This window comes from Platalea leucorodia (assembly GCF_965183815.1).
Source record: "Platalea leucorodia genome assembly, chromosome: 12".
Taxonomy (NCBI): domain Eukaryota; kingdom Metazoa; phylum Chordata; class Aves; order Pelecaniformes; family Threskiornithidae; genus Platalea; species Platalea leucorodia.
This window is the reverse complement of record NC_138834.1, coordinates 6,007,284-6,035,077: the sequence shown is the minus strand read 5'-3', so window position 1 is coordinate 6,035,077 and position 27,794 is coordinate 6,007,284. Positions and strand designations below refer to the sequence as shown.

The 27,794-nt window shown below is 51.5% G+C and overlaps 1 protein-coding gene across 4 annotated transcripts in view; it reads right to left on the bottom strand.

Moving 5' to 3' along the window:
- The window catches only part of NCOR2 (nuclear receptor corepressor 2), a 257,131-nt gene extending 236,709 nt beyond the window's left edge, over positions 1-20,422 (bottom strand). For all 4 annotated transcript variants that reach the window (XM_082324898.1, XM_082324899.1, XM_082324900.1 and 1 more), the window contains exon 1: positions 20,158-20,422. The gene's annotated coding sequence lies outside the window, so the exon portion shown is untranslated. The remainder of the gene's footprint in view (positions 1-20,157) is intronic.
- Positions 20,423-27,794: the final 7,372 nt, after the last annotated feature.

Genomic DNA, 27,794 nt, shown 5'->3' with positions numbered 1-27,794 from the left:
CAACAGCGACAGACAGCGCTGTGCAAAAGCCTGGATCAATTCTGCTGCAAAAAGAAAACATGGCTTAGGTAAGCGAACAAGCCATGGCCTTTCAACATCAGCAGCTCAAAAGAACAGGAGAGTTTAACCAAGCTACTGCTGAAAAAAGAACCAAGAAGAGTTATCGATTTTTATGAGCTTGGGAGTCAAGAGACCCATAAATTATTCGCAAGGCAACAGAGATGGCAGATTTCTTGGACATTTCAGCAACGCACCACACAGAATTACGAGCTCAGATATCCGTCCAGACTGCCCCACAATCGAGCCTTTATAAGCAGCAATAGTGATCTCTGAAACGAGTGCCTGAACGCATTACAGGCCATCACCCCGTTAACAGCTTTGCAGGGCATGCCAGGGGTTACAGGCAGAGCCGGACAGACAGAAGCACATCAGACAAATGGTTTCATAGCATACTTCAGGGATTTTCCACCCCACTGCAGACAGCAGGTCTCCCTATCTGCATTAACAAAATTACAAACATAACACCACGAATGAGAAATGAAATGCACCCGCATCCCTGCCCAAACAGACTTGGCTGAGGAATCCAAGTCCCTCCAATCATCCTGAAAGGCATTTGGAAATCAAGGTGAGAAGAGCCCTACAGATACCAGTTTTCATCTCGGATATAAGTCTGGGCAGAAAACTCGAACTTAAGAGCTCTGCAAGGTACTCCCAGCTTCATCACAAGCCTCAGGTGCAGCCTCTGGCAACTCATCTCTCCAGGCCCCTTTGTAAAATGGGAAGCGACAGTTCTCCTCCCCTTCCGAGGGAAAGGCATTGATGCCCCCAGATGCAAGAGCAGCAGAGGCCAGGCAGCGCCTCAGATCATGAGCGCGCCTGCACAGATCCTCAGCACCGCAGCCAGCCTCCGACGCCGACAGAAAGCGGCCCCTTAGATCTGCAGCACTCAAAGCACTGGGGGACACCTGGGATTATCCCACCACACAGCCAGAAAAGCACAGACCAAAGAAGTGCTGCTGAGCATGCCCGGCTGGGCTGGGCTGGCCACTGCCTTCTGCTGGCTCCAGTAACACCAGCTCCTGGTCCTGGCCGAGAACTGGGGAGCCTCTGGTTGAACCTCAGCCAGGTGCGACTCCAGAGCACGTACGAGACCTCGGCACTGGAAAGACTCTTGTTTAAAAAGCAGCAGATTGGAAACTTCATACCAAGATAAGTTTTTACAAATTCTAGTGGAGGAAGATCAATATTTTCTTTTGTTAAGTAAATCTGGCCACTGTGAAAACACCAGAGCAGCAGCTTAGAAGACAGATTTTCTGTTTATCTACACCACCAGAAGCAGAAGCGAGAACAAAGGCAGCTGCCCTTACCCACCACCCCAACGCAAACCTCGTCCAGGATCCTGAGCCTTGAACTCACAGAAAGGGAAGCATAAATTTCCCTGTGCTTGTGCAGAAAGAGCTGGAGGTTTTAAGAAGTGGTGGAGGTGAAACTAGCCATTTCTCTTTACCGTCCCCAAATCCCAGGGACTTGGATGCCCGAGCAGTTCCCCATGACAGCACCTAACCCCAAAACAGCGTCGCAGCACTAAAGACACCCAAAACCCCACAGGTCTCTGCGGAGCCAAGCGTGGGTTTCCAGCACAAACCCCGCATACTCCGCAGCGAACACGGCAAGTGCCCCTTATTAGAGGCACGCTGGGGAAAAGGCTTTCGTGCTGAGCCGTCTCACACTAATGGCCCCACAGCAGGATCTGGCAGGCAAAGGCAGCCCCCAGATTTAGCCAGCGCTGCTGGAGTTTCAGATGGTGCAGAACAGCACATTGATCCATTTATCGTCTGTAGGTTGCCATGGAGACCACAAGTCATTCCCCACCATCGTCACCCCCCCGCAGACCCCCCCACTGCTTTTCAATTGATAGCCGGGCACTGGGGAAGCATTTGCAGCACCGTGGAAATTAAATCCACACTAGAGGAGCAGGGGATTCAGAGCTGCCATGGCCAAGGGACCTCAGCTTGAGGCAGTCTGTCGCGCTCTTCCCCACTGAGCAAGTCCAAGCAACGAGTTGCCCCGAGCCTCTCACAGAATCAGTATTATTGGAAATTAACAATAATAAAGTGGGGTTTTAATGCCCCTCCGTGGGTTCCCCTCCAACACAGTAAATTCTCACAAGGTAGCAGAGAGGGAAAGCTTCCCACTGTGCAAATGCATGTGCCGCAACAGGCTTTGGAGCATCCTGGAGCGTAACCCACTGGCCCCGAGCACCGGTGAGCTCCCACCGTCCCCAAAAAGGGTCGCACCCAGGAGGATGGCAGTTTTCTGCCATCACAGCCGATCCTTTGCTGAAGGGAGCATAGCATCAAACACACAACTTCTGCGCACTACAAGCGGCAGCATGAGAGTGGGTGGCTCAAGCAGCTGAACCTGAGCTCAGCCTCCAGCCAGCTGCTGCCGGGAAAGTCACTCCTCGGTCTGTAGAAGACACATGAGCCACCAACCCTGAGAGCAGCAGAGCAAGGCCAGACCTGTGCACATCCCGTAATCCCACCCTTCAGATACACATTCCCCAATCCCTCTCCCAGGAAGCAGAGAAAATACCTGACCTTCCTTTGGGGCAAACGTCCCGATGAGGTGCATAGCACAGCCTCCCCACACCTACGCAGTCCAGGTTTTATCACCACAAAGCATTTCAGGTGCTGCTGTTTAGCATTGTCATTTACCAGAACAAGATATTATCACGTTTCCTTTCCCCCACCCCACCTGGGATGAAGAAACACCATCAAGACAACCTGAGGAAAGTTTTCAACTCTCAGTGCTTAGGTTTTGGCTTTTAACTCCATACACAGCCACCCGAGCAAGTCACCTCTTTAGACAGAAGAGCTGATCCCATGTAATTCCTTTGCATTTCAAGAAGGAGCTGCTGTGCAGGTGCTGCACTTCTTAATGCCTCATTCCCTGCACATGCAAGCGTGAAAACTTTGTGCTGGCTTTACCCAAGGCTCCAAAAGCACATTTACCACAAGCACCTCTTTTAGGAGGCCAAAGGAGATGACCTTTATATCCTGCACAGAGCAAGAGCTGGTGTCGACAGCCCCCTCCAGCGTGGTGGGTCGCTGCCAGAGGAACCCAGCAGCCAGAACCAACCCCAGACGCTGAAGCATGAGGACACGGGGCAGGTGGCAGAGCACAGAAAGGCAGCTGCAGGCTGAGAGCCTTAAGGGAAACTCAAGAAGCGTGGTGTAAATACTGTATGCACCCGGAGCCAGAAAGCTCAGCGAGGGCTGTGTGTGGCATTTCCTGAAGGTTACCTCTAATAAGTGCTGTCAGCCTGCCAGCCTTCGACTGTCTGCTGAGTCCTTCTGCGTGAAGCACGGCGCTGCCTGGACCTCTGTGGCATTGTCACAATCTGTGACAGCGAGAGCTTAAAAAATAAAATTCCTCCCACGCAGCACAGACGAGGCAGGTGTAGGACACCAGGGCAAGCAAACCCACCGCAATCCAGCAGAGTGGAAGGGCTCCTCTCTTCTTCCTAACGCCCGGCTGCATAGCTGCTTGCTGAGCATTGCGTATCTCCCCCTGAGAAGCACAGGACAGGGGCAGCGAGAGCCAGCCCCTGTGCAGCGGGGGAGGCAAGCAGGCGGCCGCAGCCTGTCCCGCTCCGCAGCCCTGGTGTGCACACAGCTGCTCGGCCCGTCTGCCACGCAGGCGTATCCGGCACGGGGGTCGGGCGGCGGGCGAGACCGCGGCTGTGCCGCGATGCGCAGCCCAGGCTCCTCCGGCAGCGGCAGTCGGGGTGTTTCACCGCCCGCCTCCCTGTGCGGAGGCACAAATGTTTTGTCCCACCCCGTATCAGAGCAAGCGGTCAGCAGAGTGGGAGTACAGCAGCAGACATTTGTCTGCATTTATTTACTAGCTGCCACCAAAGAGATTATCCCGGCCCTCACCACTGGTTTGCTTTTTCCAATTCACTGGGAACAGACCAGGCATCTTCCCCTATTCCTGGGCCTTTCCTGGTTCTCAGGCTCGAGTTTACTCACGACTTTTAGAGATTTCCCAGTCCCATGCTCACAGCCCACTGGTGAAGTGGGTCTGCTCTCTGCTGTTCTTCAGATGACCTGCCGAGCTCAGTATAACGCAGAAGCTTGCAACCAAGCTGTGATCCGCACCAGTCTCTCCAGCCCGGGCACAAAGCTTTCCAGCAAAAGCAGCTATGCCCAGCTTCTCTTGCTAAGCCTCTGCAGCTCTCTCCCTCAACCCCTTTCTTTTTGTTTTCTTGGAGAACTGCTCCAAACACAGAGCTGGAAATAAATTATCACTGGTGGTACCAGGGCAGTGCACACCAGATGATAACAGAAAACACTGCAACTGTGAACAGGGAAGAATTTGGGAGATCTGTAGTTCCAGCGGGGGGGGGGGAAAAAGCTATGTTCAAGGCCTCCTCAGTTACTTCATTTCCATGTCTTTTATCACTGATAAGATAAGCCATTGCTCAAGTTCAAGTTCTGTATCAAGTAAACCATGATAATCCTCTTAGGAATTCCCCATGCCCCAGCTTGAACAGACCTGCAGAAAAGAGCTTAAGGGGTTGCCTTCAGCTTAAAAAAAGAAACACACACAAGCACGCAGCCACATACTTATTTATAACGTAAGCAAATTTGGGGCCTCGTATAGAGTACTGAAGGCTTATATGGGTCTGCCTGAATAAAGGGATCTACTTCTGCCCTAGTTCATAAATGCTACAAGCTACTACTTGGTCATGCATCGCAGAGCTGAACACCAGCCCAAAGATGATCGCCCTTCTGAGGAGGATTTCTTGCAGCGATAAGGATCTGGAGGATCAGACCCCCAAAAGCAATTAAACTGATTCACGACCAGTCCCACACACTTTGTGCTGGATTACAGCAACAAGAATTTTACAGGCAGCTGTATTTTTTTGGTTGTTTTATTACAGCACAGGATAATTTTATATCCTTTAATGCCGGTGGCAGAATTACAGTGATTTCAAGCAACTACTACCCTGCTTCGGGTATAAGATTTAAAACTCACTAAGACGACCACCTCCTTTACTGTACTGTCAGGACACCCAGATGTGAACCATCACTGTCTATATTTGTTAGACAGTTATCTGATCCAATCTAGCAACTGGATGTATTTGCTAACCACTTAAATATGCACTTGCACACACTGCAGTGTAACACAAAAGGCCATTTCATAAATTTCTGATTGCAAGACGGACGACAGCAATAAGCAGAGACACAAACTCTTGCCTTCCTCTCTGCTGCTCGTCATCAGGACGCAAATTACCTGGGCCAGCGATTTTATCACAGCATCTTCCAGGGAACTGACTTAGCCTAAAGGCTATGAAGGCCAACGTTTGAAGCTTAATACTTTACTTCACAGGGCTGCATCTGGCCACCCCCGCACACTGGAAGGGCACAGCCTCAAGCCCTTCTTAGCCTGCAGCTGCCAGAAGATCAAGGCACAAGGCGGTGGGTAACATCTGAAATTGGTGCTTAAAATGTAAACTTTCTTCAGATCTATCTACCTCCTCAGCCAGCCCAACAGGCTCCAGCACCCACAACTGTTTCACAGTCACTTCTAGCTAGCAAGACTTTCATCCCTCCAATAGCCTCTCTCCATTAGGGTCTTTTTCACACGTCTCTGGGCATTTTATGACACTCGAACTAAAAGACGCAGCATATCAAACAAAACGCAACTCTCTCCTCCCCACCAGCAACTTCCAAGCTCCTTTAGCACTGACTGACAACCCACAATGTTGTGGGAAAGGTTGTTTTCAGATCAGCTGCTGGAAAAGCTCTTCCAAGGTAGCAGCTGAATTCAAATCACACACCAATTAGCTCAGGGGGATTTGTATGTTTTTCTTTCAGGAAACCTATTTGAAAACAAAACAAAACAAACAGGGGAAAAAAATGGTTTAAATCCCATTAGAAGATCTCAAACTGTGTCACAAGCATGCCACATTTTCCACTGAGGAAAACAGGAGCAAATCTGACTAGTTTCACCCCATCAGAAGGGGTTTTGTCCTTTAAACCCTCTTGCTGTGTCCCCCCACCTCCCGAGGAAGAGCAAGATAGCACAGAGGTCCAGAGCGGCTACAGACCTGTTCAGCATCACGCAGCAAGCAAACCGCTGTGCCAAACCCCCTGGGTCCTTCCCATATCTTTCCCACAAGAGGAGGTTTTCCACGCCGCTCTCCTTAAGTTTTCGCCTCTGGCCTCAAGGCCGCATGCAGATGACCGTGCTTTTTCTGAAGCCAGTGCCAATGAGGCCACTGCATTCGTTATCCAGCAGGATAATGACAGAGTGCAATTCAGTCAACAGCAAATCCTCCCCAGGGAGATGGCCTCTGACCTTCCCTGAGCTGGGGGATGAACGCAGACAGCCAGATCTCAGACAGGCGGCAGAGCTGAGTGAATAATTCCTAATGAATCCTTTCATCTCTTCTTTTGTTTTGGGGAAGGGGCGGGGGGTGGAGGGAAATAGTTTGGAACTATCCACCAGCAGAAAATTATTTCCTAGAGATACCCCAAATCACTGTCATCTGAACGACATTTTTCATGGCTTTTGCTCAGTACACGGCGAGTGTGAAGCACGCTGCTCTCTGCAGAGATGCCCCTCACGCAGACAGCCGGTCCAGGAGGGGAGAGCAGACCAGCCGAAGAGACAGCAAGAGCAGGGATGCTCCTGGAAACCTAGCTTAAAATCGCCCTTAGGCAAGCAGTTGAGAGTGCATTTAAGATATCCGTTCAAACCACATTTTTGCCAATAAAATTCAGTTCCACCAACACATCAAGCACATGAAAGACAGGAAAGTTCATGAAGTAAGGTCCACAGAAATCCAGGACCTTACCTCTCTCCACATGCCCGTCAGCCCTCACTGTCAATTTTTTCCCATTTTCCAAGCCACAAACTGGAACGATCACGAGCATTTGATACAAGCTGATTTTTTTTCCCTAACAAAAAGAAGTAATTCTCATTTCTCACCTGTGAGTTCAGCTGCAGAATTCAGTTGTGAACACTCAGTGTCACCCAGAGGTATTACGGTAAATAAGGGTGGAAAACCAACTCACAACCGTGAGATCTCAGAGCTGCTTCACAAACTTTCAGTCACCCACACAGCACCCAGACCCGTGGGCAGTGGTTTGCATCAGCGTGACAGTACCAGTTTTAGCCATGCAGTTTTTATCACCATCTCCCAATCAGGCCTGAAATCAGCCATGTCCGAAGCAGCCGCTTCCATCCAGCTGCACCAGCATTTACAGGGATTTACCCTCAGCAAGCCCCACCTCATCAGCATGTATGTTTTGTATTGGGAATAGAAATTATACAGAAGGACTACGGTCGTGGGATGCTCCCTACCCTATTCCCAGACAAATGAACTGATGTGAACCTACACACTTAAATAGAGCTTGGCTCATGTATTTATATAGATGCCAAATCCCAGGGATATCAATGACAATCTCTTCCCCAGTAAAACCTGATTACAGCACTGGACTCTCTAAAGCCCCCCTGCCATCTCCCACGTCACCCGGGACGTCACGGGGAGCAGCCAGCGAACCCCTCCAGGTGCCCAGCGCAGTGGGGGTTGCAATGCCAATGATTAAGCAGATCTTCAAAGGAAGAAAAACAAGAGTCCTAGTCAATGACTGACCAGCGTAATGGCTCAGACTACTCTCATGTGCTCCTCTCTCAGCACATTTGTTTGCTGGGCTGCCCAAGAGGTTTCGAAGGGTCAAACACGAGGTCATCAACTGCACGGTGATTTCAGCTTCGCTGAAAAATATAGAAACCTGGAACCGCAAGCAAGGAAGTTCCCAGTACTTACAATTACGGCTAAAAAGACATGAAAATGCAAATCTTTGAAGTTCAAACACACCAGAGGCAGCATCAAAACGAGAGAAAAAAAAAAAAGTATCTTGTGATTTTTGAAGATCAGAGGTTAGCAACATTTAATAATCCACCTAAAATTCTGACCAGCCTCAAGGACCAAGAGCGGCTGTGGAAAGCAAAACCTTGCTTTCAGGCTATTTTGAGAAGCACTCACAAGGTTTATCCCAGAAACTGCTTTCTGCCTACTCAGATTTCTCAACTGCACCGATCACATGGTGCTTAGATGGACTGCTGGAGACACTTGAGAATAGCAGTGCTGCCTGCCGCTATCTGCCTGGCACAGGATGGTTTTTAATTGAGGCTGAACTCTTAAGTCCCTGCCGCAGTCCGCAGCTCCAATCACTGAAATAATTAAACCCAGGAGAAACAGTGCAAGGTAGCAATGCCTTTAACTAGTACATTAAGATGAGGAAACCCAAAGACATGCACAGACATCCCCAGGATGTGCTGGTTTGTTCCAAGCCTGAGGATTTGACCAGATTTTAAACAGCAAAAGTCGGGGTGGCAGAGATCCTGCACTGCAGTACAGAAATAGAAGAGATGCAGAGAAGTGTTCACTTTCACCTCGCTCGGCCTAAGGAGGAACTCGGAACAAGTTTCTCCCATCTGAGTTTGGGACCTTCCTCCCCTAATTCCTGGGAATCTCAGGTATTATAAAATGAGAGAGTAATGCAGAGCAAGCGAAGCACCCGAGACATCAGTCCGGTTCAGAGCCATCCTCCCCAGCTCAGACGGACCCGGGGAAGAAACCTGCTAGAGAAACCACCCTGAGAAAGTCAGCGCTGGCTGGGGAGGCTGGTGGTGGATCAGACAACACAAGTTCTGCTCTGAAATCCAAGGGGAGAGACTCAGCCTGGAAACGACTCTCCATTAGGTTAATTAGTCAAGTTTGATGTATCCAAGTCGGTTACCATGGTCACAGGAGCTGAAGAGTAATGCTTTACACAGATTTCCCCATGTGGGACTGGGGATGGGGGAGCTGTGTCCAGCTCCTCCAGGGCCCCCAGCAGGGTAGGGAGGACCCCACCGCCCAGGGACACCCCGGGCTCTGCGCAAACACCCCCAGCCCTGGCTGGGCTGCTTACGAATGCTTACTGGAAGGGCTCCTTGTCCGTAGATCATAAGGCTGCTAAAAATAGTACCAAAGAGCAAGCAGGTTAATGACACATCAAGAAGATACATTTGTACGCAGAAATAAACAGAATGCACACAGATCTGCCCCCCACCTGGCTTTTGTTTATTTGTTTTTGAGTGGGGAAAGAAACAAAAAGATGCTCTGTTTTCTCTTAAAAATTCAAAACCTGCCTATCAAAGAAGCAACAGAAAGCTGTCCATCTCACCAAACACCAAGCCAAATACAGCTGAACCTTGTTTATCTGTTCCAGTGCCTGGGAAAAGACCACTTCCAGTTACAGCATTTCCCCAAACAAGCAAATATTTTAAGTGTCATTAGCTACACTTTGCCCAGTTACGATCAACATCATGTCAGTTACTTACAAGTAACTCCAGGCTGCAAGACACATTCATCGATGTACTAGAGCACACGAGTAAAAACTACTGCCACTTCTAGAAGAGAAGAGCTACAGATTTAGAAAAGAAGTGGGAGAGAAACAGCAATTTGCAATTCGGCAAAGCTCCTGTAGAAGAGCAGTTTTAAACTCTCTTGGGAAAAGGACCCTGCCCTCCCCTCCCTCTCATTTTCTGTTCATCAGGTGCCTCACGGAGCCATAACTGATGCTTGCAGGAGCTGTCACAGGGCACAGAGGACAGCATCTGCCCACCTTTCCTGTTTATCAGCTCTCCCCTGGATATGCGGGGCTGAAGGCACAAAAAACACAGACTACTTGAGTCTCCCAGGGAGCACAAGCAAGATGCAAGGAACAAAGGTAATGCAGCCGGCAGCTAACACAAAGCAGAACGGGCACACAGAAGGCGACGTGAAAAGCCCAAACCCTGCCACGGAGGAGCACTCCCAGCCGTGTTTCTCCAGCCGACAGAAAAGGAGCAAACGCCACAGACCTTCCCAGCAGCCCAGACCATGGCAGGAACGGACCTAACTTCTACCAGTACTGCCTGAGCACGACTCCAGGCTGCAATCCCTGCTGCTGCGGGAATTCAAATAAAACCCCATGTGAGGGTCTATATCACCTGTTGCAAAATTGGTTTATTCCCTGCTAAAGGGAGACACATCAGAGAGAAGCACAGAAGAAGTCTGAGAGAAAAATCTCCCAGTTAGAGGAGAATTTCAGGACTGTGGTTTTACTCCCGCAAAAGACAGAGGCTTGAAACGTCACCAGGCTGTGTAAGTTACAGCCACTGTCCCCTGACTGCAGGCCGGCTGTCCCTTGGCTCCCCATCCCTCCCTGCAGCACCCGTACTACCCCCAAAGCGGTGCCAACTCAACCAAAAGCGTGACCGCATGGTGAAGACATTCATTCAACTACTCAGGTCAAATATAACAGGAGGGAGAAGCACTGGGATAGGAACACAGAGAGGGACAGTAATGTGGAGACTCCTTTAGCCAGCACTACATCCAAAGCCCCCACTTCCAAAAAAACCCAGCCTAAAAGAAGGCAGCTAGATGCTGTGAAAAAGGCAGAAGAAATCACCATCGTTTGACAGACAGCCCCAAAGCCATTAAGAGATATAATTCAGCTCCACCCTTCTTAGCAGGTTAATGTTAAGGTGCTACTTTTCCCCCCCCCCCCTTCTGCAGATGCCTTAATTGGTTGCTTAATACAGATTTCACTGTTATTCTTATCGCAACACTGGGAGCTGGCTGTGTGACGAGAGCGCAGAACACAGAGCAGACCCATTTGTCTCCGTAACTAATTGTTCTGCCTCCTCAACGTACACACTAAATTGACTTGGCAAGACTGCAAGGCGAAGCTGCTGTATTTATTTAGACATTTCTTCTGCTGGTTGAGAGGCTTCATAACACAGGCTGCAAATGACCAAGACAGCACAGGCACTTTTAGCAAGGTTATGCAAAACTGGAACAAGCAAAGAAAGGATCAGGCCCCAGGTTAGCAGCATTCCTGACCATGTCCTTTACAGTAAGTAGTTTAGCCTCAGTTACCTAAGAATTAATTGGCAATATACTCAAGAAGTTCATAAAGGTAAGCGTGAACACTCATTTCTGGCTACAGCCTTCTTTACCCTAGGGATCAGCCTTCATAAAACAAAAAAAAAAAAAGCGTGTGTAGACTGCCTGATCAAACGCAGGGGAGTGCCTGTGTTAGCCAAACACGTCTAAAGCCTCAAGCGGCAACCGGGTAACTGAAGGCTGAAGAGTCGTGCACAGACACGTCCTTCCTGGAACAGCCCCACGCCTGCAGCCAGGGGTCCGACTCCGCACCCATCTTCCAACTCAGCCAAAGGTTCAAGGTGTTTCCGCATAAAACAAGGAACTAGAGCAAGACAAACACAATAATACATTGTGTGGGGAATTAAACCTCCTGCCGAGAAGAAATCCACAGACATTTAAAAAGCACAACTGAACAAAATGCAAAAAAAAAAGGTAAGCCACAGATGGAGCTTAAAGTTCTTGTCCCATTGAAACGCACAGCAAAACTCACGCCATCTTTGGCGGGGGAAGCAGCAGCAACCAGGTAGCTTGCATCTGCCCCTGCAGCACAACTCCTCCACCTCTGGGCAAACCAAACTCCCCATTTCTCAGCTTTCACCTGCAGTTGGCAGTTTAAGGACATTCAGCTCTAGATTTCATGACCACCAATCTCCGTGGAGAGGATGCAAACCTTCGCTTTCCACAGTGAGAGAGTTAGAACAAAAACACAACCCTTAAGGTATGCACAGACATCTCTCTCTACTTTTGTTTCGTAATGCTGGAGAAAACCCAAAATCCTGCAGTGTTTCTCAGACCATCACCACACAGCCCTCAGGAACGCTGCTGGCAGCTGGCTGGGTTCTGGACCAAAACCACAGCAGCTCCTTACGTGCATCTCTAATCATGGCATCTTAAGACATGTAGACATCAAAAATCAAAAAACACAACAAAATTTTTTAGCAGCTACCCTGTCAAGAAAGCAAAGCCAAGCCAAGACTAAAACCTACAAATGAATAAAAAAATAGAGAGGAAGAAGAAAAAAGCGCTGGCTGACACCTCCTATACATGCTGTCAGCAGGATCATTTGCTCCAAAAATAAAGATGCTCAACGCATCTAACTGATGACATGACTACTGCTTCACGGTCCCAACACCGGAGGTGCATAAAAGCCTCTGAACATCCATTGCCTTGCAGCTCAGTAAAAAACAACCACTTGTACTTGCTCAGAGCAAGCAACAGATGCTGCGTGGTGCTCCCCAGTAGGATTTTCAGCTCTTCACATCCACTCAAGCATCCACTCGGGCTGCAGAGAAGCCTTTCACCCCTCTACCCTTTGCCAGTCACGCTCAGCAGCTCCAGCCACAAGCCCGCAGCCGAGCCAGCTGCCCAGGTGCCTGTGCCACATCATGCAAAAACACCTCCACAGCGGCTCGGGACCCCAAACAACTCTGCAGAGAAAACGCAGAAAGGCAGCGCTACCGGCCCCAGGCCCCTGCACACAGCCAGCAGCAACCAGCCTCCTGCCTAGCCTGGATACACCCAGGCTGCCTCAACAGCACCTCCCATGTAAGTCACATGTATTTAAGACTAGAAAGCCTTAAATAAGAATACTGAAGGCTTTTTCCACCACCAGTTCAGAGAGTTTTCCCAAATCACTGGATACACAGATTCCCATAACGCAGATTTTGCTGTATTTTCTTTCTTTGACAGTTTTTAATCACCTCTGGTCTAGCATTTGGAAATTATTATTCACACACACACAACAGGAACAAGGCTGCAGGGAAACATGAATTTCACTGGCCTGCCTGGTTTTGTCTGTGGACACCACCTCACATATTACCAAATCAAAACAAGCCGGCCAACTTCAGCGTGAGGGGGGAAATGAAAGGGCAGACCAGTGACCTAGAAATGAAGCTGAGACTTTGGCATGAGCTTGAAACTCCGCAGCAAAGGCAAAAAAAAAAAAAAGCTGCAACCGCTTTCAAGATGGAGCTTGAAAAGTTTATTAATGGAATTATATGACGTGGTACCTGCAGAAAAACAAGAGCTTGATCAAGGAAGTCTTTCCAACAGGAGAGAGTCATCGCCTTTGCCAAACAGAAGAGCCTGTTGTGCCAGAGAAGAGGGACACAGTTATTCAAGGTCTCAATGCAGGAAAAACAGCCCCGGGCAAAGGACTGGAGAAGCTTGCCGAGTGCACAGCTCTGATACCAAACACCACCGCTCTGCTACACATCCAAGATTTACATACCACATGATATCATGAATCGCATGACGGTAACGGCAAGGGCTTGACGAGTCAGTAGACGAAGCTTTAGGGCTTCAAGCAGTGCATCAGGAATGCTGCAGTCGCATGTCTCAGCGCTGATCCAACACAAACTCACCCTGCCAGGTGTAATTGGTTCAAGGAGGGTGTTAACAAGTTACCTTTGTTCCAGCAAGTTCCAGGCATGATCGGGTAACATCCACATCACCAGCATAAAACTGACACTGGCTCTGCACAGCCCTCCAGCAAGGTTGACAGGAGAGGCCATCAGATGCCAACGTCCACCCTGAACTGTGCGTGTATCACCGAGTAACCCAGTATAAATCATTGGGGACTCACAGCCTTTGCAAAACCAGCTTCTTGCAACACCAAGCCAAAGAGATCACACGGGCTCGGCAGTAAACACTTATGCAGAGCTGCAAAGTGCTTCTGCTATATGAGCCAGGTGCTGCCACCGATAAACCATGTGCTAACTGGGTTTCTGCAGCACTGGGAGGTACATGTTCAAGAAGTTTGCAGAGGCCAAAGACTAAGCTATTTATGAAGTGATCAAGTACCACACAGCTGAGACCTGGTCCTATAAAAGCGTAGCTGTTGAAGTCATTTTACAAGGTTTTAAAATATTTTCAGAAGAAAGCCAACTTTCCATTGTTTGCCACAGCTTGTTAGAAGCCCACGCATCCTGCAGCATAGAGGAAAGACACCCTCCACCCTCTCCAGCCAGCGCTGCACAGCTGGAGGGACAGGCAGATTTCAGAAGGCTGGGCTTGGCTTGCCGTCCTCCTCACCTATTCACTCTCCCACTGCAACCCACTGAAACCCAAGCCCAGGATTCAGTCCTTCACCATAATGTGCCACAATAATCAGGCCCCAGCTCTTTACACAACCACCTAAGCCTCCAGACCTTTAAATTACATACTCCTCGAGGAGGACGAAACCTGTCCACCTGGGAGACAGCGAGTCCTCAGGGACTGATCACAGACGATGGGATGATCTGCACCAGGAGCCTCCCCAAATCCTGTCATCCTCCACCCACGGGCTGACATATTTCTTTCCTTCTGCCTTCTTTAACATAGAGACACAGAAGAGCGCAACACAAACCACTCTCTTGCCCTAACATGCACAGGACAAACCTTAACTGTGTGGCTTAGGAAGCTGATGAGAAGCATTCAGGAACCGGCACAGAGCATCAGCCCAGAGCCTGCAGAAAACAAGGCTTAGAAGATACAAAGGTCCCAAAAACTACATGACAGATGGCCATGCCACTGGACTATTTCTTCAATTTACAGCCAGTTCCCTCCACGGGCAGGGAGAAGCATACCCAGACGGCAAGGGTTAACTTCCCACGTATTTGGGCCAAAACTGCATTTCTGGGCACCGCCACGCTGTCCAGTGTTACGTCAGGGAAACAATGCTAAATAAAGATTACGCCGAGTGGTATTATGTAAATAATTCTCTTCCACAATGAAAGGATAAACCTAGACTGCTTGGTTAGTTATTAACCCAGGAGCCAGCGCCGCAGAGAGGAAATCCTGCCGGCTCTCCCTCCCTCGACACATGCACCACCGGGAGAGCCGCAGCCCGGGCTGCGGCTACCAGAGACAATGCCCGCACCGTCCCCTGCCTCCCCGGGCGCTGGCACTCTCCCTCGGACCACTTCCCACAGGAGGAAACCATTTGGGCCACGCCACATTGTCTCCTCCCAGGGCAGCCCCGCTCCTCCTGGCCTCAGCTGAGGCTGGACTCGGCCCCCTTCCTCCTCCTCCTCCCACCACGGGTCCAGGACACAGAGCGCTCCCTGCCCTGTGATGGGAACACACTCCTCACCACATCCCTCCTCTTGAAGACCTTCCCTTCCCCTCCTAGGCTGAGCCCGCTGGAGTCTGCCTTCTCCTGCACATCTCCTCCCACCCAGAAAAACTTACTCGACCTTTCTGCCTCCACCTCCCCCTGCAACCTTCCTCCTGCCTTGGCCTCACCTCTGAATGCTTTTTTTTGTCATACGATTTTAAATCTGTCAGCAATTCATCCATCTGCCGCCTCCTGGGTTTTTAACGCTGTGAACCGTTCGGGGATACAGCCTGGCATAAAGCTCTTGGTGAAAAATTAAGCTGTACCTCATTCAGAAACCAAACTGGCTTTGAGACCATTTCTTTCCAAGGTGCTGGGCTGTTTCAAAGACTGGCTTCTTCCCTACAGCTAGCAGAAAAGCCATGATGCTATCCGGTCTAAAATAAACATTATGGGAGCGGCGATAAGGGGAAATATTTCAGCTGACTAAGAGTAATGTGGGTTCAAATCCAAGCGTAAGCTGATATTGCTTGTAATTTGTTCCTGAGCCAAAAACACAGACTGGGAGTGAAAAAATGGAAGGCATTAAACAACAAGCAGCGTACTCAGTGACTCTGGAAAACTTCAGCATTTCCATTTATGTTATTATTTTTTTAAATAACCTTCAGTTTCACGGATCATAAAGTTAATTTGGAGTTAACTTCCCTTCTCTGTAACTAGACAAAGCTGCTATCCTTTACATTCATTAATGTTTGTTCAGTGCTCCGCAGCTATAAAGTGGTTGAGAGCACTAACCATTATCAGCATCCTCCGTGCCACCCAGCAGGCACATAACCATGCCGATTGCTTTGCCCTCCCCATGTCCCCCCCGTGCCCCAGCTCTCCTCCAGCCCTGGCACTGTGGTAGCAATCACAGCCACGGCCACCTAGCTCCGTCTTTACCGCTTTTCCACCAGAACAGGTGGAAAATCTGGACATCTCCAAGCCAAATTCGGAGCAGCGACCAAGCACATGCTGTTAGTGGTGGGGTCTGCAGCAATCAGCGCCTCTTCTCACCTGCCCAACCACAACCATGCCCCACCTCTGAGCTTCCCACCATGAGATGGCAGGGTAGCAGCACCACATGAGTACCACTTGCTCACCAGAAACACCCCCTCTTCGGGCACTCTCCTCGAATTTTATAAGAGGCGGCCCACACCCCAGAGAGCCTCCAGTTGCCAGAGGCAGGTTGGCAGGAAGGGAGAACTGGTGGCCCCGAGAAGGGAAGTGACAAGTGGGGTGGGCAGCAGGACTGGGGGTGCAACCCAGATTTCTCAATTCTGAGTACAGTCCTCCTGCTGCCTCATGTGCAGGTCAGGGTTCACTTCCCAAAACTGCCAAATCACTCATTTCCTTCTGCTCTTCTCTCCTCCTCCCCTTCCTACCAGATCCCTCCCTCACTCTGACCAAGCCCTTGCGGGCATTTTCATGCCCTCTGTTTCGGAGCCCCAGCTCCCCTCTTCAATCCTTTTTCAGGAAGCATCTCTGCTCCAGCCATGCTCATTAAGTGATACGCATTTCCATTTTCTGCTGGGATGCAAAGATCTATCCCTTTGACATTACAAGGCAAATCGGAGACCCTGACACCTGTGTGTCCGCACAAGTACAGACATAAATAGCAATTCTCCGCTACCTTCCTATGTCAATACGCAGCAAGGGCCCTTCAAAACCATGCAAGAGCCTATGCCACAGCATCCTAGATGAGAATCCGTGACCTCACGATGCCCAAATCCTTAAGCAGCTGCAAAAACCTCAGTCACTAATCACTGAGGCGACTGGGTGCTGCTATACCTCATTTCTAGCTCCATTAGAGCTGGCCCGGCTCTCCGCTGAAATCTCTCATTGAAGACGAAAGCAAGCCACAGTTCGCACAAAGGCAGCTGCACAAAGATACCAGCCTTTTAAGAACACATTGCCCTGGATTTCTATCCTCGAGTACCCCTGCATCCAGCCCCTGCTCTGCATTTGGGGGATCGCTGCTCGCAGGCACAAAACCCAGGAGGGAACCAGCGCTTTGCCATTGGGAGCAACGAGCCCTCACACTGAACGAGCAAAAGCACTCATGGGGAAAGAGACTCCTCTTCACCAGCTCTCCAGCAAACTTGCTCTGACGGATTGAACTTCACGTAACCTCCCTGGGTTTCAGCTATGTCTAGTGATCTGGTCAGAATGAGACATCAGGTCAGGGATGGGTAGTACTGCACCCCAAACACAGGCCCTCTCAAACCCACACCCCTTCGCAACCGCTCAAATCAGCCGCCCAAAACCCACTTCTGAAAATTTACTGATTTAATCCTCCTTTCCTACTTACTCATCTAAAAACTGGGGAGATCGTAACTTTCCTCTTCCCCAAAGAGCTGTGCAGATGACAATATCTCAAACACGTAAATTACAGTTGATTTCAAGCAGGTTTCTCCCACGGTGACTTGACCACAAACAGGACTGTATTTCAGCAGAGGCCACTAACAACCAGAACCAGCAGCAGGAAGAAACCAGGAGCCATCAAGGGGACAAATAATTTACAGCCATGTCAGGAAAGATGAAGACATCTCCTATGACCCAATTCCAGCCAGCGCAGTCCAGAGCTGCCGTGGAGATGAGACAGGTAGCTCTCAACCCGTGTAGCTATCAGCATAGCTGCATGCATGCCTTCTTTGCCAATCATAACAGAACTGCCTTTACCAGACTGGATCTCCTAATTACAAGATGTGAACACAGCCTGAACCAAACCCTCTTTGGATTTCACGCAGGATTGCTCCAGGGACTGGTACAACCTCCACTCGAGGCAACTTGGTTCAAATCCAACCACAGCCATTAGCAAGTGAAAGGTATTGCCAAGCAGCAGCTGTTCGGTGGCTTGCATGAAACAAGTTTATGGTTTCAGTCCAGATCCCGTCGTGAAAAAATGCCAGTCACCTCCCTGGCGCTCAAAGGTGTGAAGCCAGAAGCATCCACCCACTTCTCCAGCGCTGGAGATGCCGGCGTGGGAGGCATTCTCGTACGGGCCCGGTACCAGCTCTGCAGAGCCAGCCCTGACCTCCGCAGGGTTTTCAGAACCAGGTACGTTTTGCAACTTGGCAGAAACACACAGCCAAATAACAGAAACCACCACCCACATGAAGCCAGAAGAACAAAGTACCAGTGTTTTCCTGCCCCAGACACGTGCGTGCCCCATCTCCTCTCTCGCACCAAAAATAGCTTCTACTTTTTCCCTTCTGGCAACAACAAACTAGGGTTTGAGTGCATTTGCTTTCAATAAACTAAACGCATTTTGCAAGAGTCATCTATCTCATACTGAAACTTACTCAACTGAAGTTATAAAATATTGTCACACACAGAACTTCCCTTCCCTACCATGGCATCTTGGGACTGAGCCTCCAAACACTTTGCAAGCCTTGCTTACCGTATTCCCCACCCAAGGCATGGCTTCTGCGCAGAGCCAGGCAGGCACAGGCACACGGGAGGCTCAGCAAAGTCCCAAAGTCACCCAACAAGTCAGCAGTGAAATTTAGAGAATTAAGTACAACTTCACTAAAGCCCTCCAGGAGTTTTGTCACCGCTTTCAGAAGTGATGGAAATACTCACCCAGTCGTCCCAACTCACGTTTCTTCCCTTTATAAATTAGTAGTACTACCAAACCTTTATCTGTAAAGCACACAGCAAACTAAAACTTAACCTTGCTGATAAAAACCCTACGCTAAATGGAAAAACTCTCACCCCACGCAGCCAAGGAATACCAGCAGAAAAACATCACATCCACCAAAGTCAGATTAAAAATACCAGATTCAGCAAAACCCTGCCGTTTTCAGGCATTCAGAACGCCAACCTTTGCTTCGTGCGAACACTGGGGGAGAGGCTGCAGAAAGTGTTCAAACCATAAACGCCTGTGAACCGAAAAGGTGGCGTTAGGAAATACCCACTGCACAGATCACCTCCAGCAGCACTGTCCTCTTGGGCGAATTCTTGAGCTGACCCAAAACACAAAGTTCACGGAGCACAGCCAGCCTCCCCTCCGGCGCAGGCAGAAGCGCCTGCAGGCATGCCGGGCAGGGACATCCACAGGGTTCAAAGCGGTGGAAAGAGGGATGGGTTTATTGGGTCAACACAGCCCCTCGCCCCAGGCAGCCTGAGCCCCAGGAGGCCCAGAGCTGTGTAGGTTTTGCTGCTTCAGTGGCTTTGGCAGCAGCCCACATGGCAGGCAGCTGCCTGCACCCACTGCAGCCTGCTCTTTGTGCATTGTCAGGGCAAGGGAGCAGGAGGAAGGGCCGAGGGAGAAGAGGGAACAGGAAATTAGAAGAATCGGCAGAAAAAAGCAATCGCTCCAGAGACTGCAGCTGGGGTTTAGAGAAACGTACACTTGTTGCCTGCAGACACCGGCCCTGTTTACCCACTGTAAATATTTACACACCAGCCACTAAACGCCACATCGCCCGATAAGTGAGCCCTGCAGTTCTTATCGCCGCTGGCCGTGCCCCGGACCCCGGCCCTCTCCCCAACACACAACTGACACATTTCTGGGGCACCAGGGCTGGATTTCCCATTCGGCGCTGAGCAACGCCTTGGATGCGGATTAATTTCTCCGGGCTCTCGTGTCAGCGTGAAACCACCGGCTTCAAATACGTATGTGGGGCAAGAGCCGAAAAATAAAGCAGAATAAAAAATAAAGCAGAACTGAAAGGAGAAGAAAGAAAAGGAGGGGGGTAAAAGAAGGCCCCTGGGGCGCCCCCACCCCACGGACGGGGCATCCCCGCTAGTTTGCAAAGTGCGGGGCTCCCCCCGGCACCCCCAAGCCCCGCAGCTCCCTGGGCAGCGCTTTCCCTTGTGGGTAAAAAAAGAAAAACCAAGGGAAAAATAATAATAATTTTTAAAAAAGTAAGTTTCTCCCGCAGCGAGCAGCTCCCGCGGCACATTTTCATTTTTACGTAACGGCGGCCGGCTGCACCCCTACCTGGCGGGAGCGGCCCCGGGCCCGGCCCGGCCCCCGCCCCGAGCGGGCCGCTCGCCGCCTGACACCGCGGGGCCCCCGCGGCCCCGGGCCCGCTGCGGGCAGCGCCACGCCCGGGGCAGCCCCCCCCGGCCTCCTTACCTAATCCCGCCGGCAGCTGCCGCCCCCCATCGCCGCCGCCACCGCTGCCGCTGCTCCCTCCTCGCCTCCCGCCTCAGCGGCCGGCGGGGCAGCGCTGGGCGCGGGGGCCGGGCCCCGCCATCTGCGCCGTGTTTATAAATCCAGAGCCATGGGGCTGCTCCCCCGCAAGCCTCGCCGTCCGTCTGTCAGTCGGTCGGTCGGTCGGTTTGCCGGTGGGTCCGCCGCCCCTCCGCCGCAGCGCTGGCCCCGCAGCGCCCTGCCCTGCCCTGCCTCGGCGGGAGGCGGCGGCGGTCCCTCAGGCCGCCCCACAGCCGCCCCGGCGGCCGGGCGGGGCGGGGCGGGGCGGGGCCGCGCCGCCCGCGCGCCTTAAAGGGGCCGCGCCCTCCCGCCTGCAGCGCCGAGCAGCGAGGAGGGGGCGGGCGGAGCCCGGCGGGTCCTAAATATCCCCCGCTGAGTGGCATTCGTAATTCTTTTTTTTTTTGTTTGTTTGTTTTGGTGAAAATCGGGGATTCTCGCCCACGCCACGCGCTGGCCCAGCACAAGCTGCCCCCGGTGCTTTTCCAGACGCCAGCGCTCCGTGGCGGAGGGGCCGATCGCCGCTGGGTTTCCTGACAGCTGCCACCGGCAAAGGCTGAGCCCCGGGGAAGCCGGTGCCGGCCCGGGGCTGTCCCGCAGAGCCAGGAAACCTCGCGTTTCCCCCGAAAAAAGCAAAGCGGGGGTCTTCAGCAGAAGACGCTGCCCCGGCTTGGGGTCCGCACCGCGACCCCGGCCGCATCGAAAACCTTCCCCGGGGGCTGAGTTTTGCAGGGAAATCTGAACAGTCCAACAAGCAAATGCCACCAGGAACCAGGCGCTGAGGCAGCCCAGGTCGCTCCCATGCCGTTCCCATCTTCCAGTTTCACAGCCCAGCTTTGGCTTTTTACTGTTGTCCCGCTTTTTCATAATTTCTCTTCCCCTCCATCCTCCTGGGGGGCATGAGGAAGGTCATGCCCCCTCAGCCACCACCGTTTCTGCTCCGCCACTGGGTCATGCATGACCCCAAAAGCTGGGAAAAGCATCTTGGAAACCTCCACTTCTCCCTCCCTGCTCCAGCCGGCAGCAGGCAACGCGGGCAGAGGTGGGCACGCACGGCTTCCCTGCCGCTCTGCCTCCCTGCACTTTATTTCTCTTTTGCCCCGTCTCCACGAGTGGCACTTTCCCAGGGAGCAGGATAGCGGGGCAGGCAGCTCACGGCATTCCTTGCCCCAATACGGCTGTGCCGCTGCGGGGCAGAGGGACTTTCCCAGGCCCAGACCCAGTCTCCTTAAGTCACCCGACTCGATACGTAAGCACAGACGGTGCGAGCGTAAACGTGAGCATAAACACCAGGGGCACGAGTGCCTCAAAAGAGCCTGATGTGCTGGGAAAAGCAGGAAAAGTTGCTGTCCCATGCCCACAGGTCCAGCAATTTCGGGCAGCATCTTCCATGAGGTTCAAGTCCTTGTTTGTCAGTGCTCGTCTCGCAGGCTGAGCATCTTGTGAAGCAAAGCAGCAGATCAAATCTTCCTCTCGAAGATGCAGTTATCTTGGAAGATAAAGGACCGAATTTATCCGTGTTGCATTGCGGGGTGTCTCTGCTCCAGCCATTTAGCATTTCTTGAGCTGGAGCTTCTTTTTTTTTTGTATCTGTGACGTTTCACTTAATGAATGGAAGGCAAGTCCCGTACCACGGCAAAGAGACTCAAGACATTAATTTTACAGGAGCCAGGAGCCAGGCTTTCAGATTCCAGTGACCTTAGAACAACATTATAATCAAATGTATTTAAAAAAAAACCCTTAGGGTTGAACACACTTTCCAGCAATGCTAAATATCCTGCCAGAGCACAGATGGATTTTTTGCCCATGTTCCTACGGTCCAGAAGGCCATGGTCCCAAAGGGAATCGCTGGGCTGGTATCACAGCGTGAATATGGGCTTTTCACGGTGGCATTGCTCTTGTAATAGAGGGGATGATTTCCTTTTGCATTTCTACGTCTTCTGGCAGCCTGGCTGGCTGTAACTAGCAGCTACCAGATCCCAATGGTGTTTATAAAACCATTATGCAAAACCACTGCACCCAGTAATCCCAAAATACCCAAAATAATACCTAAATTACCCAATAATACCCAAAAATAATGGTTGCCCCAATGTTGTGGGGCTAAGTGACTTCCAGTGTGGTTCAAGAGCAAGTGGTGAACCTCCCTGGCCCAGATCCCGTCTTCATCACCCTCATCTTAACAACCTCCTAATGAGGAGCGTGTGCCTCTCCTTAACGCAAGAGCCTGGATGTGTTTGTACGGTATTGCTGAGCCTGGGAAAGCAAACCCCTTCCTCGTCTCAAAGCAAGAATAATGAGCTTGGCTTTAAAATAATGGCATTGCAAACACCAGACAGCAACGGTGTGCTCTGTGCCACAGGGTTCTGGCTTTCAGAGCCTTGAGGCTTCGTGTTTTCAAGCTTTTTCCCTGCGATTGTGGAAGCTGGAAGCTTCTTGTTCTGGTTAAATCACAGATGAGATTGTGGCAGCATCCCAAGGCTCTGGGAGCTGCAGCTTCACGAAAGCAGAGGCTACGACGAGCCTGCCTTGAGCATCACAGAGCAGAGGGAGAGCTGGCGCGGGTCACCATGCCGCAGCCGGACACGTACACACACATTAAACACAGGAGACAGAGCCGGGCTGTCGCTGTAATCAAAGTGTATCTGCGCTGCCAGGCTGCAGATAGCTTACGCAGATTTTCCGTAGCGCTTCACTTCGAAGCTGCCGTTGATAGTTGATAGCTATTCCATCAGATAAAATGGTAATGCAACGTGCCTCTGAAACGTTGCAGCAGCAAAGACGGGGATTTCAGATCTCAGCGGAAAACTGGAGTCCTGCCTCAGATTCTTGACATGTTTTACATCAAACTTGCCCCATGCCCGGCACAAATGTAAGAAACGTGGGTATTTTCTTGCTTGGTTCACCTAAACTCCTCCAGGAAAAGAAGCAAGATGCAAAACAGGAGCCACCCTCACTTTGAAACCACCCTCCCATGGAAAGCTTCAGGGGAAAGTAATTACATTTAAAGCAAGCTGCAGCCTTTAAACTAAGTCATCCTGTAATTGACTTTATCGGCACATCAGCCCACTAGGACCAATGTGTGTGAAAACCATGGCGGGAGTTTACCCTCCATGACCACGCGTGACCCATGGCATGGGGACGAGGGGGCTGGGACCCCCCAGCACTGCGGAGGGACCGGGAGGGATGTACGGCGAGGAGGTTTGCACCCCTGCCCTGCACGATGCAACACTGCTCCCCTCCAAAGCGCCTTCCCACCACCCCAGTGACCTGCCTTTACTTGCTCCGGGCATGAGAGGAATTTGGTGGGACTCAGGTGGTATGAAAGGCTGGAGTTCACCTTGGGGAAGCAGATCCATCTCAGAAAAAAAACCCCAAACTAAAGATCTCTGCCTGCCAGCCTGGAGGAGGAAGAAAGAAAGAGCCTGGGGAGCTGGCTGGTGGCATGGGGAGCTTGCGCCCTCCCCATGGCCACACTCCGTCTGCAGATGACTTCTCCTGCCTTTTTCCGTGCTTGCCTTCAAGCTGGCAATGGTTTACGGAAACAAATGATGTGATGTGAATATCCCAAAGTAGGTGGCACACAGCTATGTGCTGAGAGGGGAAAAACTGAAGTGATCCTGGATGATGGCTGTAAATTGGGAAATGATCAGCACCAGGGCTGCCTTCGTCCCCAAGGCGTGAGGGTGATCCCACCCCCGTGCATCAGCCCCACCGTGGGGAAGGGACCCCCATCAGCAGCCCAGCATGCTGCAGTTGCAAAGGGGTTGTGCTTTTCTGGACAGACCTGACCGTGGCCACGAGGTTTGGCCTCTCCTCTTTCTCTGGCCGTTTCCTTGGCTCCCTCTCCCAAATGGCTGGGCCAAGCAGGCCTGAGCAGCTGCCCCGTTTCCCCCCCGCAGCGGGTTTGGGTTGGGTTTGCAAGCCCCATGCCAGGGCCCAGCAGTGCATAATGCTCCATCTGGCTGCCCCAAAACACCCGTCACCAGCAGACCTGCACGCTCGCATCAGCTCCTTGCAAGTTGTGCTCAGGCTGCCTGCAGGTTTTAAGGCATTGGGGAGCAGACAGGACCCCAAAAGGGTCAAGTCTCTCCTGAAGGGATCAGCTTTTAAATTCAGATAAATACAGGTTGCTTTTAAATTCAGCTAAAAGCAGCAAATGCATTCACGGTGCAAGCGCAAATGTTATTTTCTGCCCCGCGATGGGGATGGGCAGAGGGGCTGCTTGCAAACCGCGGGGCTGGACGGCCACGTGCTGCCTCCCCTCGTGCCTGCTGGCCTGGCACGGGGAGCAGGCAGGGCCGAGCGGCTGCCTCCTGCCCGCAGCACGCCGCTCCCGGGCAGTGGTGCCTCTTCCCAAAGGACCTGCGGCTCCTCAGCGCTGCCGGCTAATGTCAAATGCAGTGGTAGCAACTAGAGAGGGCTACCACATTATTTCAGTAAACAACACAGAAATAATAATAGAGAGGATGGAGTGAATGTATTCGACTCCAAATCAGTCTGGAGACGCAAATCACTTTAAAAAACAAATGAATACCTCAGAGCCACCCAATGGGTCCCACCGGGGAAGAGCCTCGAAGCAGAAGCGCTTGTGCACTGTCCCGTGCCAGCGTCCTGGCAGTGAGGGCATCGGGCACAGGAGCACATCCCGCACCACGCAGAGGGCAACCGGCCGTGCTCGGGTACCCTCATCCGGCACGGCATCCTACGGCGGGCACGTGTGTAACGGCGTGCGGCGGCGGCAAAGTCTCCCCCAATGAGACAGAAAAAGCAAACGTCCCTCGCCAGGCAGCGGTGTGCTTTCCTTTGGTGCCGAATAAAGACACCTTTTATGGGCATCAGACAGAGAAATGGTTAAAATGAGCAGAAGATCAGAGCAGTGATTAATGCGCTTCAGTAGAAGCGTGGCGCGTTCTCTGCTTCCTACCCACAACAAAAGCGCTGCGGCCCCACGGCTCCTCGCGCAGGCTGGCTCACCGTGCCTTCGCATGGCACACCGGCCCGACCCTCTCCGGTGCTGTCCCCGGGGACCAGAGGTGTGCAGGGGATGCTCTCCCCACCTGCAAAGTGCATCGTGACCCCAGGGCTAAGCCGCCGCGGTACAGTGGGGCATGGGGTGTGAATTTGGAGCCAGGCACTTGAAGCCGTCCCTGTCAAAGGCAGCGATGGGGACGCCGACAGGCAGGACACAGGCTCGGCGACTGGTCCCATGTGCATTTTGGCCTCCCAAATACGCACCTCCAGCAAACGGGTTGCTGCCTCCCATGGCGCTGGGGCAGCTCACAGAATAAATACCTAATCTTTACCACAGAAATAAATGGCCACAGCTTTATTAAATCAATATTAATTCATAATCTTTAACAGACAATTATAGTTATCTCACACACGAAACTACCCACCTCTTCAAATCTCTGATCTGACAGGGTTATAATTAGCTTATTACTGGCCATACATCTGCTAATAACTTTTCCCTCAGCCCTGTGAAGTGAATTAAGGAGCACTAATAAACCATAGCTGTTAATCCATTTATATGTCTTTTGTCTAGGCACCAAATTTAAAGACACGTAAAAAGGGGTTTTCTCTTTCTCTTTCTCCAAGGTCTTGCTATCCAGCAGCCCCTGGCTGCTTGGTGTGGACAAGGGTGTCCTCTCGATGTCCCGGCAGATGCCATCCTCGCTGGGAGCAGGACGCAACAGGAAACTTGGGAAAGCATTTCACAAGCTGAAAAAAATCAGAATATTTGAGAACAGGTATATTTTCCCCAATGCTTCCTTATTCTCAGCCCCGGTGCCTGGCACAAGGCAGAGGGTATTTTGGGAAGGTCCACAGGCAAGGTTGTGAACCCCAAAAATACCACATGGGAGGGAATAATGGGCAGGCAGGCAGCAAACACGGGCTTGCTTTCTGCAGGGCTCCCAGCACTGCCCGCTCTCGCTCCTCCGCCACGGAGCAGTGCCAGTGCTGGTCATTAGCAATAATGAAAGTGAGATAAGACGCAGTTGGGGGTGGAGGGAAACGTTGATCTAAAATGATGACCGGTAATAAAGGACAGCGGAGAGGCACCGTGTGATGTGACGAGATAAAAGCAGATGGCTGGCTGCTGCTTCTAATTATAGGTCCCTGCTAACGAAGAGGGCGCTGATTAGGCTGACATTGTCCTAGGACATGCATTTCTAGAAGGATCTGGCGCTAGGGCTCAGGGTGCATGGGTGCTGTGATGGGGGTCCCCACCGCCTGCCGGGAACTGCCCCAAAACCTGCTTCTGCCCCATCGCTGCCCCACCACCCGCACCCACGCCACCTAATGAGGTTTGCTCCCACCACGGGGACAGCTGGGTCCAGGGAGGTGTGGGGACGCCGGGTAAAAGCTGGCAGTCATCTCCCCATACGTTCGGGCCATGGCGGGTGGAAAGCCCTGAGGTCCACCACCAGCCCAAGGAGGCTCCGAGGTCCGAGCCCCTGAAGACAAAAGGAAGCTCCTTTTGAGTAAGAAATGCGGTTGAGTCTCATGAGTGAATAATTTATGATGCTTACTGTAATAAGACAGAAAAAAACACATTCAGTTCTGGTTTCATCATATTTTTGGCTATGAGTAAAACAGTAGAAAATTATGAGGGCTTCCCACAGCAAAGCCAAACGCCTGAGACTGAAACTGGTAGCCAGGCCACTTCTAACTGGAGAGTTGATCTTTTGCATATTTTTGGTCGTGTTGGCACTTTTCCTCCTCCATGGAAGAGATCTGAAGTGTATTTGTAACGTCGCCGCTGTCTCTCCCTCGGCTGAGCTCAGCCAGTGGCGCGGGGGCCTTCCTTGATGGCAGCGAGGAGGGGACCCGGCCTCACCCATCCTGCGGTGTTTTGCTGGCGATGCCCCAGCATGCATCCGCGCGGGGCGGCCCCTTTCCTGGGGGGCTTGGTACCCCTTCACCGGCATTTCAGCCCATGGCCTCATTCTGCGCCTTTTCCCTCCTTTCCCACGGTGGCCTTTGGGGACCTGAGGTGGCCCTGGAGCGATAACTCCGGCAGGAGGGGATCACCCACTGGCACAGGGTGCCGAAGCCTCCCCGTGCTTCCAGCCCTGCAGGGATAGCTGGATTTGGTTTTCCTCACCAAAAAGCTGAGCTGAAGTCAGAGTGGATCCGGAGCCTTTTCTCACCCCTCCAGCGCTGTCCTTGCAAAACAAGGGCTTCCCCAGTTTGGATGTGCTGCTCTGTGCAGGAATTGGGAAATTTTGTTGATGGAGGTTTTTCATTTTAAGACATTTGGTATTTTTTGAGACTGGGAAAAACATATTTCCCTCTTCTGTACCCATTTAAACTCCAGTGAGAGCCCTGCTTTGGGATGGAGAAACATCTTTTAACAAAAGACAGAAGATGTGCATCCCAAGGAGGAGCCAGAAAATATGGGGCAGAAATTTTGCAAGCCCTGCAGACGGGAGATGGACAGAGCAGCTGGCAAGCGGCTGGCTGAAATTTGGCAAAAGTCTTGAAAAAGTAAATAAACTCAGCAAAAGCAAACCAATGCTTGGGAGTCAGTCTCTAAAAAAAAATCCAAATATCTTTCAGGC